The following is a 10778-nucleotide window of genomic DNA, read 5'->3' as shown; positions in this document are numbered from 1 at the left end:
TTTTCTTGCCCTTTTCTGACAAAATTACAAAATTCTTTATTAAAGTTGAACATTAGGATGCTTCCTCTTGCTAAATATCCAAATATGTTTGAAATATTTTTTTGTCTAAGTGTAAGGAGTGTATCTATTCAACATCATGTTTATGTTCAAATCCTCCTTACATGCATGTTGTTTCAAAAGATTAGTTCTTTAATCTTGTTGCTAACCCTTGATGATATGACACACAATATCATCATTATTTGGATCCATTCCATGCTATGCTAATTTAGTTAGTAGCCTTACGACTCTAAACACAATTGCACCTAAGTCCTTATAATAATAGGAGTTCTCACAAAAACAATCATAAATTTGGTAACAAAATACGAGAAAAATTTATGAATCCATAAGTCAACATTGTCGCAATATATGGGTCCAAGAACCTAACCGTCGAATTTGAGGAATGAAAAAAGGGGCTAAAAAGCATTTTCAATAAAAACCAAAACAATGAATCACCACCAATCTTTTTTAAGGTGTGATTGGCCACTCAAAAATTTTGTTCTTTTAATAAAACATTTAAAATGAGTTTAAAGTTTACTAAAAATATATTTTGTGATTTGTGAAAATTAGACCTAGGTCAAGAATCGGTTATGCATGGGGAAGGATTAGCATCCCATAGCACCTATAAAAAATAGTACCAATTAATTGTATGTTTTTCTTAGATTTTTATAAATATGGTCCCACTTTAGTGTTTATAGACTAATTTTTGTCTTTCATTTGTTTATTCCAAAAATTAAATATTTTTTTTCTTTTTTTGATAGCAAATCATTTTTTATTTATTTTAAAAAGCAAAACAATTTATTTTTGGATCAAATTGAAAAAGTCTTAAGTATCAAGACACTTCTTTCACTCTCTTATAATTAAGTAGAGCTCTAAAAATATCTTTAACTTAGAAGTTTTCAAATTGCCCTATAATAACTGATATCACACCTCAATGATAGCCATCGAGAGTCCTCTTATATTTAGGCCAGATTTCAAATGATATATTCATTTGAGATTTTATTTTATTTAAAAATATTTTCCTTTGAAAAACCTAATTTATAAATCATATGCGTGGTATGCATGAACATAATAACAATATATGATGAATGCATGATAATTAAACATGAATGAAAAAGTATGAATGCATGATAATTAAAGAATGCATGTGACAAAAAAATAATATGAAATGCAAATAAATGAATGGGATCAAGTGGTTTTAGGGTTTGGGGGTTAGTTTCGGGTCTATGTTAGGGGTTGGGGTTAGGGTTTTGGCTTAAGGTATAAGATTAGGGTTTAGATTTAGTTTTAGGTTTGGGGTTTGGGTTAGGGTTTGATTTAGGGTTTTTGGTTACGGGTTAGGGTTTTGAGTTTGAGGTTTAGGGTTTAGGATTTTAGGGTGAGGTTTAGGTTTAGGGTTAGGGTTTACAGTTTATGATTTGGTTTTAGGGTTATGGTTTAGGTTTAGGGTTTAGGGTTAATGTCAGGGTTTAGGATTTAGATTTATGGTTTAGGGTTTGGGATTAGGGTTTAAGGTTAATGTTAGGGTTTAAGGTTTAGAATTTAGGATTTGGGTTTAAGGTTTAGATTTGGATTTAGGGTTTAAGATTTAAAGTTTCAGTTTAGGATTTGGTTTTTCGTAGGAAAAGCATATGACAAAATTAACGTAATGCCATTGATAAAAATACAAACTTTGATGGATATAAAAAAATTACCTAAATGCCATTAATAAAAATGCAAAACTTTAATTCATGAAAATGTTTGAAAAAAAAACATATTACAAACTAAACATACATGCAACAATATAGTAAAAAAGGATCAAACACCAAGGGTTTTAAAAATTTAAAGACATGTTCCACCATTTTTTTTGTGTTTTGAATTAAAATACTTGCATACAACATAAACTCACCAAAAAGTCTACCAATCTAACATTTTTATTTATTGAAAATTTGATCAAACATATAGAAAATTTAAAGAACAAGCTAAAAACACAAGTAAACATATAAGAAATAAGCAACATTTGGCCATCATTCAATGAAGGAAGGTTCGGCCAAGCTTCCCCATGCTTAGCGGACTGTTTCATTTGGCCTTTTCACAAAAATGCTACCATTATATTTAACTTAGACATGCATCAAACATCAAACACAAGAAAGCATTTTTATCATGAAAGGAATTTCAACAAACATGTTATAAACTATCTAAAGGAGAAACCATGGAAACAAGAACACTAGCCAAGCATTACATGCAATCTACTAAAATAAACAACAAACATGCATAAAATAAATAGTATACCACTTCAATCATCCATAAGCATTATTCAAAGAAGGAAACACATTAGAAAACACCAAAAGGAGGTTTGGCCATGGTGGGAGCAAAGTTGGTCGTACCTTCATTTCATTATTTTAATGGTGGATTTTTTCTTGCCAGATTATTTTTATTTCAATCCAAACTATTAGTTAGGTGGATGAAAGCTTGAATCAGGCTTGGATTTAAAAAGGTAAACAACTATGGATTTTCAAAAACAAAACAAAAAAATTAAAGGATAAACAATATGAAAACTATGGAAAATGGTATGAAGTGACATGAAATACAAATAAAAAAACTAGTAAAAATTATACCTTTATAAGCCTTTCCAATTTTTTTTCTATTTTTTTCCTTTTTTTCCTTCTCTCACACCATTTTCCAGCTAATCCCTCTTTTTTTTCAACCCAAAATGATGAATAAATATCTCATGCAAAATGCATGCAAGCCTTTAGATGCATTTTTCATCAAATGGTTATCATTTGTCCATTGTTTATTCTTGTAAGGAACTACTTTTCACCATTAGATTCAACCCCTTAAGATCATCCCATGGCTCAGAATGTTCATGGCCAAAGATTGCATTTTTAGTGTTGCTAGAAACAATATGAAAAGGCCATTTTAGCCTCTATTAAAAAGTTTGTCTTTTAATTAATTTTCTTGGAGAACCATGATCCTTTCTTCATTTTTATGATTTCAAAGCACAAAAATCCTAAAATGATATGAAATTATTATCTGAAAGTTTTTGTAAAAAAATTGACTCCATGAAGGTCAAATTACAAAATAATCCCTAAAAGGTATTTTAGTAATTTCATACTTTTGAGATGCAATCAAGGTTTTTAATACATTAAAAATTATTAAATAATTATAAGACATGATCTAGAATATTTCATGGAAAACTAACATTGGGAAGGTCAAACTATAAAAATACTCTTTAAGAGCATTCTAGTAATTTAACACCTTCCGAAATGTGATTAAAGTTTTGATTGAACTAAAAATCATGAAACAATATAAAACCATGATCTAAAACGTTTCGCAAAAAATTGATCCTAAGAAAGTCAAATTAGAAAAATACCCCGATGGGTATTTTGGTAATTTAACACCTCTTAAGATGCAATTGGGGTTTTTGATGAATCAAAAATCATAAAATAATATTTAAATATGATCAAAGCTTTTTCACAAAAATCCAACTTTAAGAAGGTCCAAGTACAAAATACCTTTTAAGGGCATTTTGATAATTTTACCCCTCTTAAAGTGCAATCAAAGTTTTCGGTGCATTAAAATCACTAATTTTGATTCCAAGCCTTATTAAAACCATTTGGTTTAGAATTTTTAAAATTGACCTGAGTTTTATTTGATTTTATTGATTTGGACAATCTTGACCAAAATTGAATATAAAACCATGATCTAAAACGTTTCGCAAAAAATTGATCCTAGGAAAGTCAAATTAGAAAAATACCCCGATGGGTATTTTGGTAATTTAACACCTCTTAAGATGCAATTGGGGTTTTTGATGAATCAAAAATCATAAAATAATATTTAAATATGATCAAAGCTTTTTCACAAAAATCCAACTTTAAGAAGGTCCAAGTACAAAATACCTTTTAAGGGCATTTTGATAATTTTACCCCTCTTAAAGTGCAATCAAAGTTTTCGGTGCATTAAAATCACTAATTTTGATTCCAAGCCTTATTAAAACCATTTGGTTTAGAATTTTTAAAATTGACCTGAGTTTTATTTGATTTTATTGATTTGGATAATCTTGACCAAAATTGACTTTGTTTGACTAGATTTGACTAAGTTTAATCTTGGGGTATGTGGGTCAAATTGGTTTTAAATTTGATTTTGAAAGTTTGTCAAAATTAAAAAAAATGTTGGATTTGAACTAGGTTAGATTTTATAATTCCATAACTAGCCATAATCTGCTCTGACAAATTTAAGTGTTTACAATTGCTTTTTTTTTTCATATTTTTTAGCATAAAAGATAATGCAAAGACCAAGATGCCAATTTTGTCCTTGACCAATAATGAAAGGTATTTTGTTTTCTTTGTATGTTGTTTTTGTTTTTTCTTCCTTTTTTTTTTCTTTTGGCCATCAAAGATTTTTAAAACTTGAAAAAATCATAAATTTTGAAAAACTCCTCTAAATATAGGCTTCAAAACTTTAAAATATAAACTTTTGAAAAACTCTTCTAAACAGAGGTTATGAAACTTTAAAATCTCAATTTGGAAAAACTCCTCTAAATAGAGGCTATGAAACTGTAAAAATCTCAATTTTGAAATGCTCATTTAAAAAAAGGCTAGGAAACTTTAAAATCTCGTATTTTGAAAAAGCTCATATAAAGATAGGCCAAAAAACATTAAAAATCTCATTTTGAAAATACTCTTATAAAGATAGGCTATAAAACTTTAAAAATCTCAATTTGGAAAAAACTTTTATAAAGATAGGCTAAAAGGCTGTTATAAAGATGTTTATAAAGATACTCCTTAAAAAAAAGTTAAGGAAACTTTGAAATCTCAAAATTTGAAATTTTGGTTGTATCTAAGGCCTTCAACAAGGGTTTTTCTTTCATTTTTTTTTTTAAATTCTTTAATGTGTTTATTTGCTGTTGGTGTATCATTTTCCAAAAGTCAAATTCATTCTTCATGCAATGAATGTAAGACACATAAGCATGTGATTCAAACAATTTTGTTCACATTATGTGCTTATTTTTAATTAAACAAAGTTTTCATGACCATAACTATCTTTAAACTCTTGCTTCTTGGCAAGTTATCAGCAGTTAAATCATATTCATCTAATCAAAATTTTTCTTTGATTCAAGCCATTTTTTTTCTTTCTTTATCAATTCTTTTCACCTTGATCTCTCCAGCACTTATTTAATGGTTTTTGCCAAAAATACCTTGTCTCCTTTTTCTCCATCATCATCCATCATTTATCCTCATTCATTCATTCATTCATCATTTTTTTCATTTCCAATTTTCTTTGTTTATCAAATTTTTCATCACCCATTATTCTTGGTTCCATTCATTTCCCTTATTTTTTCATTCATCATTTCATCATATTTTTTTTCATTATCATTTTTTTTATTTTTCCATTTTGTTCAATTTTCCATCATCATTTTTTCCTTTTTCTTTTTTTTGGTGACCTCTGTTTGTTTATCTTGGTTATCCTAAAGCCTTCTTTAAGCATGTTGATTCAAGTTTTAATATGAGGATTATCAATCATTACTAACACTATTAAGTTAAATGCAACACCTTTTTCAACCAAGGAATGCATAAAAAGGATTTGAACAAAGAGAACAAATGGGTTATTCATTGCAAATTGGGATAAGTTGGTTCATAAGTTGTTTTGAAGAAGAAGGAAAAGAAATATACAATTTAGTTTAAGAGGAAGGTGAACAAAATGTGATGGCATTAAGGATGTATTTTCAATTTTTTGAATACTGAACATCAAGGTGAATTTGGGTTATGTACATTTAATCCTTTTTCAAAAACATTATCTCATTAATGGCTTTGATCGATGTTGACTCATCGAACTACAATTGTCATAACATATAGATCTGTAAATCTATAGCTAGACTTAACCTAAGGAGTCGTCATCAACTTTTTTTAACAAGGTGTGATTGACTACCTAATGAATCTATCCTTTTAAGGAGTTTCTAAGCTAGACTAAGGATCCCTAAAAAAATAGCTCATGGTCTACTAATTAGAACAAGGTTCAAGAATTCAGTTACATGTGGGAAAGGTTATAGCACCTCCACATGCCCATCCAAATGATGGTACCAGTTAATTTTAAATTTATCCAAAGCTCTTGATTCTAATGATTTTAAGTTTTAATGTTTAAATATTAGAATAACTCTTAAGATTCTCCATCAATCTGGTAGAATTCTTAAAAATATTTCTTCACTTTAAGAGTATTCAAGAATCTCATTCATTTTCTTAAAGAGGCTTCATCGTAAGAAAATGGATTTAATTATTTAATTATTTTTATTTATTTTCAAAATATCTCTAATTATTCCACCATTTAGGCCAAATTAGAAATATCTTTTCTTTTTAATTTCTAAATTTTTCACCATTTGGGCCTTTCTAAATTTTTTTTTTATCTTTAGAAAGAAAATAATATGACAATTATTTTCTTGAAATTTTATTTAACCTCTTCCACCATTTAGGACAAATCTAAAGAAATTTCTCACCTAGAGGTTTCTTAGGAATTTACCATTTGAAATTTTTAAGAATCTCATCATTGGATAATTGTTAAATATTTTCAACCAAAATTTTTTATTTAACTTATTATTATTTTTTCTCTTTTTTTGTTTGAAAATAAATATTAATTATTTTTATTAAAATTTTATCTAAATTATTCCACCATTTGGGACAAATATAGAACAAAAATCTCTCACCTAAGAAATTTATAGAAATTTACCATTTGAAATTTCTAAAATTTTCATCATTGGATAATTAGTATTTATTCTCATTAAAAATATTTTATTTTTTTATATTTTTCTTAAAATTTAAACATGTAAAAATACCTTTAAAAATAAACAAACACATAAATAAATAACTAAAAAAAATAAAAAAATACCAAGCAAAGAAATGGCTCGACTGGAGTGGCTCAAAGCAGCTTGGCTTCAGGCACGAAAAACGGCTCAAAGACTTAGGTTGGAGGCTTGGCTTTGCTTGGTTGAAGAGTTTGGTAGGGATGCTAGTCGACAAAGTGGGTTGCACTTAGGTCGAGTTGGCCCAAGTGGAAACATGCGGATCTTGGATTTCTTAAATGCCTAAAACAACATCATTTGACAGCAGTATAAAAGACTGAATTCTTTTTTTTCCTTAGATTTTCTTTTCTTTCTTTCTCTCTCCTCTTCTTTTTTCTTTCCCTCTCTCTAAACCTAAAGAACTTCGATGGAATCTTCACTAGATTCTAAAAAATTTCATTTGAAATTGGGTTGGTTTGTCAAAAATTTGTCAAAACATTCAAACTTCATCGAAATTTTCAACCAAATTATGGAAAACCTACCAAAAAATTCAACCAGCATCGAAAAATTCTCTGAAAACTGAAAAAATTCACTGAAATTTGGGAATTTTCCAGATTTTTCCAAAAAAAAAATCTCTTTCCTTTTAAAACCCAAAAAATCTTCAAAATAATTTTTTTTATTGCTTTCTACTTTTTTATGTGATCTGTGCATTCCTTGAGGCCTATTTAAGATTTGTATTTATAAGGAATAATCCAAAGAACCCTAGTCTAGAAAGGAATCCCAATATCCTTTGAATCCCAACTTAAATCCAATTTAAACAATTTCACACAAATTCAATCACCTATTTTTTCATTATTATTTTTTATTATTGTTTAACAAAATTAACCCAAATAGAACTTTAAACAGATTGGGGAGTCTATAGCTGCCTATCTTTATGTATTTTTTATGAAACAGGAATTGTGCAAAGACGTAGATAACCCAATCTGAAATTAACACACATTTTTTTTGTTTTTTGTTATTTTGTTATTTTGTTTTTTGAAACATACTCAGACTTTATAAAACCTACTTTAAACAAAGGCTCAATGACTTTGAAAACTTAAATAAGACTCATCTAAATAGAGGTTCAACAACTTTGGAAAAATAAATAATGCTTCTCTAAATAGAGGCTCAACAACTTTAAAAAAATAAATAAATCCCCTCTAAACAGAAGCTCAACGACTTTGAAAAAATAAATAAGACTCTTATAAGTAGAGACTCAATGACTTTGGAAAAATAAATAAGGCTCTTCTAAATAAAGGTTCAACAACTTTGTAAAATAAATAAGGCTCCTCTAAACAGAGGCTCAATAACTTTTGAGGCTTAACAACTTTGAAAAATAAATAAGGCTCTTCTAAATAGAGGCTCAACCACTTTGAAAAAATAAATTAAGCTCCTTTAAGTAGAGGCTCAATGACTTTTGAAAATAAGTAAATCTTTGACAATCATGTCTAGAGGAATATAGATAGTGTTTGAAGAAATTTTAGGAGATTATGCCTAGAGGTCTTACAAATCATTCCTGTTATTAAGAAATATGCTTTATCCAAAGACTAGAATCTTACTTCAAAGGTATTTTTTTTCAAATAAGAAGTTGAAATTCTTTCATTAGAAAGTTTTCATATTTATCTTCTTCATAGGGAATATTGAAATATCCCTGCTTCATGCACTGGACATTTTCACATCTATGCATGCTATGCATTAAACATTCAAAAATACAATGCATGCTATGCTTTCCTTCAAAAATTTAAAATTTCTTGTCATGAAAATTCTTAATCTTTCATTAAGCCAAAACTTTGTCATGATAATGATGCAAATGCTTTCTTAATGATGCAAATGCAATGGTCTAGATTCTCACAATACTACAAATGCTATATTCTAATTCGTGATTCATATGTTCATTGTATGATGTAAGTGCATAGCCAAGCCAAATTACATAAATGTAATGTAGATGTCTCTAACATGAATGTCATGAAATTCTAATTAATTATTATGATATGGTTCTTAAGACTCCATCTCACATTTTCTCTTTTTAGCTTCTCAGCACTAGCCATTTCAGACCAAATTCTATCAATTGCTCGACATTATGTTCATCATTTTATCACTATTCGTAGGCTTTTCAGCACTAGCCATGAATTTCATCTACATATCCACATTATTTCTATCATTTCATCACATTTCACAAGTTATGTTGACCAATCCATCACCATATTCATTTGGTCACACCAGGTGTCTTTCTAAGTCATCTTTTTAGGTTTTTACCATCTTTTTATTTTTTTTGCCCCCTATCATCCTGGATTTCTTTTCAAAGGAATGCAAGAATCTTTTATGCACATTATCATTCATTCATTATCATTTCAAATCCTTACAAATATAAATGCAATTATACATTTTCTTGATTCATTATAAGGATGCAAAAATTAAAGAGCACAAGGTGAATTGGGGAAAGATAATCAACAAAGAGTGAGTTTGGTACAAAAACAAATGGGCAAAGGAAAAAGTTCAAAGTATGACACTAGAGATGGTATCGAATGGTGTAACAATGTCCAAACAATGAATACTTAGACAATTTTTAACATTAATCCAAATTTTTTTTTCAAAAACTCATTCCATTGACTTTCGAAGTTATTTTGAGCTCACTGAACTTTGCTCTAGCTTTGAAAGATCTTTCAATGTCTTTGATCCTCTATATATTTGAATTGTCCATCCAACTTTCAGTTCAGAGATTTTTTTACCCAAATTACCCTTTTGGGTTTTTAATTTGAGTATTCATTTTCTCTCTTTTTACATTTTTTTCATTTCTTATTTTTTATTTTTTTATTTTTTTCATTTTTCATTTTTCATTTTTCCCTTTTTCTTTTTTTTTTCATTTTTTTATCTTTTCTCATTTTTTTCTATCCATTATTGATATCTTCCACACATCAATCTCTAAAACAATATTGCATGATTTCATTGTTTCATAACAAGTATACCTTAGCCCAACATATGATCATTCAATTTGAGTATTCATATTTGATCAAAATAGACTTTTAAAGGTTGTAATGTAGGCCATGGTAAGGGGATCATGAAATAAATGGATAAGATAGGCTCAAAACACATGTTTAAAGGGTTCAAAATCAAAGGATCATTTTTCATCATTTGATGCAACTTGGCATTTTTCCCCTATTCCATATCTTTTCAATACTTTTCCTTTCCCACTCATCTTATTCCTCATAAAAGGAGTCTCATTACTTTGCCCAACTCATTTGTGGCATTCTTTCTTCTTTTTTTATTTTTTTTTTGTAAAAGGGTTTTTCTTTTTCCTTTTTTTTTTAACTCTATTTTCAAGAAATTTTGCAATCTTTTGCCTCTTTCTTTTTTCAAGCATGTTTTTCTCAAAATTTTTCCTCTAGTATGGAGAGTGATCCTTGGTTGGGATTCTTTAGAGAAAAAAATCATAATAGGCTTAAAAAGGGATAGCAATGGATGGTTTTTCGAATGGCAAAAGAAGTATGACCAATTTTCATCTTAAATGTGAATGTTTTCCTTGAAATTCATTTATTGAACAAAAACAAGCTCATGGATCTTTATAAAGAGCTATATATCTTCAAGACATATCTATTTCACCTCTATCAGTAGCTTGCTTCTTTTGCTCAAATAGTCTTCTCAAATCAATGTGAATTAGTTCTCAAAATTAAATCCTAGAATTATTGTTATCATTGTCTAAACATTCATCATTTGGAATTTGAGAATGGGAATCAAAAGATATGAGAAATAACAAAGCATGGAATAATGGTTGGGATGAAAAAGAAAATGTAATGAAATGCATTAACTTGCCTTTTATTAAAATGATAACAAATGAAATCCTAACATTACTCTAAAAGAAATCTCAAAATAACAAGCCATTTTTAATTAACCTTAACATCCTTATCAAAATTATGCCCCTATGTGATCAGGAGAATGGCTTTTATTGGCATTT

Source organism: Durio zibethinus, chromosome 10 (genome assembly GCF_047325235.1).
Source record: "Durio zibethinus cultivar Kanyao isolate XHJ-2024 chromosome 10, ASM4732523v1, whole genome shotgun sequence".
NCBI classification, from domain to species: domain Eukaryota; kingdom Viridiplantae; phylum Streptophyta; class Magnoliopsida; order Malvales; family Malvaceae; genus Durio; species Durio zibethinus.
This window is presented reverse-complemented; position numbering follows the sequence as displayed.